This window comes from Puma concolor, chromosome B2, assembly GCF_028749965.1.
Source record: "Puma concolor isolate L17-30 chromosome B2, mPumCon1.1.hap2, whole genome shotgun sequence".
In the NCBI taxonomy this organism is placed as follows: Eukaryota; Metazoa; Chordata; class Mammalia; order Carnivora; family Felidae; genus Puma; species Puma concolor.
In genome coordinates this window covers 10,373,632-10,379,776 of record NC_141671.1, presented here as the reverse complement: position 1 = coordinate 10,379,776, position 6,145 = coordinate 10,373,632, and positions in this window count along the sequence as shown.

Here is a 6,145-nt window from a genome sequence, read left to right as displayed (position 1 = left end):
CTGAATGAACACTGGGTGGGGAATTACTGATAATTCTGGAAGAGAGGAATTCGTGTCCAGATTTCCAAAGCTGTTCATTTCTATCTTTTCAAATCAAAATTTTTAGCTGGACCCAGTAGTTTGTCATGGTTGAATGTGTGTCACTGAACTTTACCACCTATGAAGCAAGAACTACCCACTCATTTAGGGTAAGTTCCTAGAAAGAAAAGGGGAAGTTCCTAGAAATGTTTGTTTGTTTTATTTTGTCTGGTTTTTACATTATGCATACTCCCCTCCTAGTAGAGGACTGTTTATAATAAAGGAAGAAGACACACAAAATGGAATCCAGGGTAGAAGAAATATCTGTGAGCCTTGGTGTGATTTGTGGCCAATGAGATCATTCTTACCCAGAAGCAAGGAGAAGAAAAACTTAAGTAAACCTGATGTACCTGATTCTTTTTTTTTTCAACTTTTACTTTGCTTTCTTCTCCAGAGCTCTCCTCTTAATTATCTTACCACGTTTTTAAGTCTCATATGTTAGATTCCTTTCCTCTATTCAGATATGATCTCATTTCCCCGTGTCGCATCATTTACTCTCTTCTATCTGCTCCCCTTGGATGCTTTGATTTACTCCCATGACTAATATTGAAAGTCATGATTCTTAAATAGAGAGCATCAATTCCATTCTCTTTTCTGGGCCAGACCTCCCACTCATCTCCACTCTTGTGGCCTTCAGATAGTTTATTCTTACCAGGTCTGAAATAAAACTCAAAATCCCATTGTCCTTAAGCTTTTATCTCTTCCCATATTTCCAAGCACATAAGAGTATATCTAGTCCATAAACTGAGCTAGAAACTTGGGATCATTCTGTCTCCTCCACTAGGCTCTGAGTTGCATGATTGCAAGGACTTTGTTTTGGTAACTCTTGTAGACCCGTTGTGTAACAAAGTACCTGGCACCTCACAGGTGCTTAATTCATATTTAATCAACAGATAAATAAATTCTTGACTCATTGTTTTTCCCTGCTCTTATTATCCATTAGGTTACCAAACATTGTAGTTCTAGTCCAGAAGCAATGCTGGAACTCATCTTCTTTTCTCCACTCGCAGTGTCTCTGCCATGGACTTTTTACGTCTATGTCTTTTCAGGGCAGTCCATCCGTCTCATTGCCACAAGGGTTTATCTCCCCAGAATGAAGATCTGATCAGACCATTTATCCATGTGAAAACTCCTGTTGGCCTTCTATACTCTAACATGGTCTTCAACCCAAGGGTCTACTTTCTCTCCATTTGCCATTTCTTCATTGTAAGCCTTATGTTATACCCAACTGGACTAGCTTCCATTCTTAAACACGATACTCATTCTCCCATTCCCCATTGATTTGCTCATGCCCTTCTCCTAGCCCAGAATCCCCTCCCACTGTCCTTGTCTCATGGCAGGGCAACTCAGTACACCTCTTTCATGAAGTTTCCATGGGTTCTTCCAGTTTGCACGTCCCTTGAAATTTGCTCAGCACCCTTTCAAAGAAATATCATATAATTTTAATTTTAAATTCCATTTTGTTGGCTGCACTGTGAGTTCCTTAAGGGAGGAATCATGCTACATTTATTTGTTACTGTTTCTGCTGTCCAGCCAGATTGTAGCACATAGTCATACAGGAGCGACTATTCAGTGTAAGTGTCAAAGCAACTCCTCATCTGGAATAGTGAGAATAGAAACCATAGGTCTAAATTGAATAGGAAATGGAAGCATATGTTCACCAAAATTCTGGGAGACTTTAATATACCATAAAAAACTAGTGATCAAAGCATTTTGATTACGTAAACCCAGGTCTGCAATGAAACAGGACAAAGGGCTGAAAGATGGGACAGGAAGACAGCAGTTAAGAGTTGTTTTTATATCTGTGAGAATTACTTGGACAATTTTTACTTTTCTGACCTTGAACCGTAAGCCTCCAAGAAGTCCACCTACACATGATTGCCTGATGAGATCAGCACAAGGCATGCTCGAGTGCTGGCTATAGTTGTTTATCTAAGCAGGAGCAAGTAACAACTGGTACAGTCCTAACCCCACCGTTAAATGAAAAATGATTTGGCACAGACTTCAAACTATGTTAACATAATTGAGCCTTGAGGTAGGGACACCGGCAACCTTTATTCTGTTTTTCTCCCTGAAAATTATTTATCTTTTCTCTATTTATAGTGTATCACAATCCTCTGAATCGGTAATAATAGGTAGGTATACACATACAGAATATGTCATCGTATACATGTAGCTATATTTCATTTATTCCAACAGTGAAATTCACTGATCAGACATGGTTCTGTGTCCGAGAGAATTAAAACTAAACAGCTTTCAAAAACTGAAGCGTGTACTTGCTTGAAAAAAATGCTATGTCATTCATTTAAAGATCCAGGAGTTGAGCCTGTATAGAAAGAAAACAAAGGGTCATAGTTGTACCTTTGCAATTTTAACCCACTGGCGTTGTCTCTCTAGCCCTTCATGGCATCCTGGAGCCAACATAGCCAGTGCCTTGTGTTTATCTCAATATTAGAATACATGCGTATTCTATTTTCAGAAGTACCCAGTAACGACCTCTATTATTTGATCTGAAATTGGTCTGAGAAGGAGCATTGCACTCAGCTGTTACATAGTAAATTTTTTGCATTTGAATGAATGAATGATATAAAGAGGGCTAGTATATTCCACTAGGGATATAAGGCTCACTGCTAAGCCTTAGTACTCCTGCCATATTGGAGTCTCTCAGTTCCTATCAGGGCCAACCCTCTAAGTGTTCACAGATATGGTTGTCTGCCAAAGATAATCTCTCCCCACTACTGGCTTGCTGACATTAAGTCCTTCAGTTTGGGACAGAAGGTCATCTGGAGAAGGATATAAACAATTGGGGAATTGTAGAAGGAGGTAAAATTCAACTGCGAAGGGAGTGATAATAGCATATTGATTTGATGTTATAATACGTAGGAATTACTAACCTCGATCAGATCTTTCCATAAATATTTTGGCAGTGTGACAGAATAAACCTAAAAAGGGTGGGAAAAGAAGAATTTCCAACTGGAAGAGGGCGAGTTCAGTGATGGATGACTTAAAGAAATGAAAACGAATCTTCAGCTATTTTAACCATTTTCTCAGAACTGATCGAAAATGAGAAAAAAGCAATAGTGATGACAATAATAATTAGGTGTTATTATGTGTCAGATGCTGTGCTAACCATTTTTCATGAGGCTGTCTGATTTAATCTCTAAAAGGATCCCGGGCGCAGGTAGTGTTCAACTCATTGCACAAATAAACAAAGGTTATAGATGCTAATTAACTTGCCCAAGGTCATAGAGGTTAAGTGGCACAACTGGATTGAAACTCAGGTCTGTCTGCTTCTAAATCTCACACACTTGACAAACACAATGTCATGTGTATGCAGTGCTTTCCACGTAAAAATTCCCACATGTGGCCTCTCCTACCCCAGTTCTCACTTTACACCATCATCGAATTTAATGGTAATTGTGGCAAGACTAAGCTCAAGACAGGGAGCTGAGTTTGGTCTTGAACGTACTGAAGAGAGTGACATTTTGCATACTTGAATTTTGATCCACAAGACTATCCTGCTACCATCTTCTGGTCATAATGGGGCACTTGGTCCGAATTCAGAGGACAGGTCAAATTGGAAATTTGGTTTGTGATCTGCTGCAATGCACCTGGCCGGTTGAGCCCAGCAAAGGAAATCAATGATCCTAACTGTGAATTAAATATGGCTTAGAAAGGCAGATCAAGCACATCCCTTCAGCTAAAGAAATTGTCCAGTTCAATTTTGTGTTTCATATTATCGATCACATTGGATTGCCACTAATGAAGACCAGTTGGAGTTTCATCACCATCACCATCATCGTCACCATCACCATCATCGTCACCATCACCATCCATTCTTATTAACAAAGAGCAAGTTGGACATTTATTCACTCAAGACACAATTCCTGAGCTCTGCTCTTGGGCCAGACACCATTGTAGGTGCTAGGGATTCATCAGCAATCATGGCAAATAAGATAAAGCTTTGGCAGAGCTTGTGGTTGGAGAGGAAAGAGTAATTATAAACTAAACAACTAAAAGGAACAACATCCAAGAGTTAACATGGGGTGATGGGAAGGGATGTGTGGATCATTTCAGTTGTGTGGTCAAAGACAACCTCTCTGGTAAGACATCTTTAGCAGGGGTCTCTCTGAGAGAAAAAGTCAGCCACGACAAAATCAGGAGGAAGGGCTTAATAACATGTTTCATCATCTTTTCAGGTGATTCTGATGCATTTCCTTGATTATGCTGGGAAGCAAATTTCCTGTTACCGCATTATCTCTAGCCAAAACTAGTCCCAAATAAAAGCTTCATAGGGGATTTATATACACATCAAAGTTTGAAGGGCACCTGGGTGGCTCAGTGGTTAAGCATCTGACTTCAGCTCAGGTCATGATCTCACGGTTTGTGGGTTTGAGCCCCGCGTCGGGCTGTGTGCTGACAGCTCAGAGCCTGGAGCCTGCTTCCGATTCTGTGTCTCCCCTCTCTGCCCCTCCCTTGCTCGTGCTCTGTCTCTCAACAATACATAAATGGTAAAAATGATTTTTAAAAAATAAAGTTTGAGAACATTTCTTATAAAGGGCTGCAAAATCTTTGCCTTCTTGCAAATGACTTATACCGTGACTTGCAACTGACTTATACTAAAGACACAATCAAATGGAGAGATCATTAAATATTCAAACTGAATTTTTTTTGAAAAATCACAAAATCCTATGTACATTCATAAAACTTAATAATAAAACAATCATTAAATCTGGGAGATAAACATCCCATCCAATCTGTCTGTAATAAAGGTATCACAGGTAGGAGGCTACTCCCTCAAATATCATATGGAACGCATCTGCCCATCAAAATGATCCAGAAATTATAAAATTGTTTCTTTCATTCTCCCAAGATCATTGGTTATTAATTGCACATTCATGAGTTTTAATGAAAGAAATGTTATTAATTTGGCTTTGCGGGGGACCTTATAAAATTGTGAAAGAGTCAGAGAGGCTGATGAAAGGAAAAGATTAATGCCCATGTAGTGCCCAGAGGGTGACTAAGGCAATTACTTCCTTAGGAAGCAGTAGCTCTCTCAAACTGTTGATTCTAATTTTAACAAAACAAAGCAGATTTGAAGCTCACGCATTGACTTTTGCCCAAGAAGATTTGAAAATTCTTTTTACTGGAGTTGGAAACTTTATTCCAGGAATGAGAAAAGCTTTTCCCAAGCAGAATTAGATAATTATCATAGTCGTGAACAAACTGGCTTTAGCCACAATGAATAATGCATATGGGCACAAGAGTTGCTACACAGTATTTTTGTTTAGTATGGGAACACTAAGAAGCCAGAACTATAAAAACATAAGGAATTCATTTGCTATTGCCATGTCCCCATATTAATAACATCACAGTAATGAGTGTTTTTTTATGGTATTTATCATACATTTTTAATTTAGATTCAGTGTGTCTGCACTTTTTCTTTCTGAATACGAATATCTTTTTATACCTATATATATATCCAAGTTATTCATATTTGATTCTATGATTCTATCTGAATCAAACTATATTTGATTCTATACCTATATCTATGCTTATATCTACAACGAGAAGGCATTCTTGAATTAACTACAGCACCCCCCAGTATGGCCCTCATTATAGTTTCTCTTCAAATCCAGCGGGAATCCTGTCTCCACTCCACCAAAATAAATGTTTCATGTTGAATTGAAGATATATCTAACAATGTCTCTCCGCTCTTCCTAAGAGAAGTCATCTGTCAACCGTCAATAGAGTCGGAGTTCCAGGAGCAAAATAGAGAAAACTGAAAGCAGAGTTTCCCTTCTGGGACTAAGAGAATACATAAAAGACCCATTTGAATGAATAAAATAGGCATTTAATTATTTATTTTTTTATTTTTTTATTTTTGAGACAGAGAGAGAGAGAGAGACAGGATCCAACGTGGGCTCGATCTCACGACTCTGGGACCATGACCTGAGCCAAAATCAGGAGTTGGACGCTCAACTGACTGCACCACCCAGGTGCCTCTAAGACAGGCACTTACAAAATCTATAGCTATAGGGGCGCCTGGGTGGCGCAGTTGGTTAAG